Below are 1,112 nucleotides of genomic sequence, written 5' to 3'. Positions count from 1 at the left end.
TCCCATCGGGTTCAGCAGGGGCCCAACGTTGCCCCTGCTTTTCCTCCGGCTCCCCACAGATCTGAAAAAGGACTTTTTATTGTCCTTGATATTTGGAGCCAGTGGGAGTCCGGTCGCAGCCTTGGCTGTCCTGGTTTGCTCCCTGCAGGTCCGGTGCAGAGCAGAGTACTCCTCCTGGGAGGTGGATCCCGTCCTCCATCCTTGGTAGGCTTCTCTTTTTAGACACAGGAGGTCCGCTAGTTCCCTGCAGAGCCAGGGGCTGCTGTGCCCTCTTGCTGCCTTTCCTCCGAGACGGGATGGACGTCCAGGATCGCTGCCTTGAGGAGCAGCCACTCGTCCTGCACTCCCCTCCCCTGGGGCTGTGGCCCTTTAGGGCCTCCCTGACGAGCCTCCCGAGCTTGTCAAAGTCGACTTTCCTGAAGTCGAGGACTTCTGTACTGCTGACTGACTTGCCAGCTTTAGTGAAGGTGATCAGCTCGTGGTCGCTGTCACCCAGCGATCGTTAGGTCGCTGATTAGCTCGTCCCCCATTGCCAGCACCAGGTCGAGCAGCGCTTTACCTCTCGGCGGCCCGTAGACTTCTTGCATCAGACAGAGCTCGTCCACGCACGAGAGGACGCTTTGCAACCATTTAGATTTGGCCGAGCGCTCCTCCCACGAGACGTCCGGGTAGTTGAAGTCTCCCATGACAATCGTGCACCGGGAGCGCGCAGCCGCAGCCAATTTCCTGGCAAACTCCTGGTCAAGGTCTTGACCCTGGGTAGGGGGTCTGTAGTAGACTCCCGCCATCGTGTCCCCTGCGCCGCGTTCCCCACGGATTGCAACCCAGAGGGTCTCCAGTCGCCCGCCCTGGGCACCAGTGTCGGCTTGCAGGGACACGTAGCTCTCCTTGACATGGAGAGCTACACCCCCGCCCCTTGTGCGTACTCGATCCCTCCTGTACAGGGTACAGCCCTCTGCACCCTGGCCCAGTCACGGGTGCAGTCCCACCAGGTCTCCGTTATCCCTGTCACATCATAACTATCTGAGTGTAGCAGGAGGACCAGCTCCTCCTGTTTGCTCCCCAAGCTGTTGCACTTGAACGGGTTCCCCTCTTCAGGGTAATGAAGTTTC

Source organism: Alligator sinensis, unplaced genomic scaffold (assembly GCF_000455745.1).
Source record: "Alligator sinensis unplaced genomic scaffold, ASM45574v1 scaffold107_1, whole genome shotgun sequence".
In the NCBI taxonomy this organism is placed as follows: Eukaryota; Metazoa; Chordata; order Crocodylia; family Alligatoridae; genus Alligator; species Alligator sinensis.
The sequence above is the reverse complement of the archived record's forward strand: the minus strand, read 5'-3'. Positions refer to the sequence as shown.